Here is a 227-nt window from a genome sequence, read left to right as displayed (position 1 = left end):
ATTAGTCACGTATGCCCATTTACCACTTATTAAGCATCTACTATGTGCCAGGCACTGTTAAGCTGGAGATATGGAATTAAAAGTTACTGTTAAGCAAGTCCAGCCTTAAGACAAATCAGACAGTATGGGATGAGATGTGTTACGGTTAGAGGATAGTGGGTGTTCTAGTTAAAGTATTTAAAGCAAATATCCTTACTCAAAATGGGCTCAGGACTGTTAGGGAAGGC

Source organism: Mesoplodon mirus (assembly GCF_964341445.2).
Source record: "Mesoplodon mirus genome assembly, chromosome: 3".
NCBI classification, from domain to species: domain Eukaryota; kingdom Metazoa; phylum Chordata; class Mammalia; order Artiodactyla; family Ziphiidae; genus Mesoplodon; species Mesoplodon mirus.
This window is presented reverse-complemented; position numbering follows the sequence as displayed.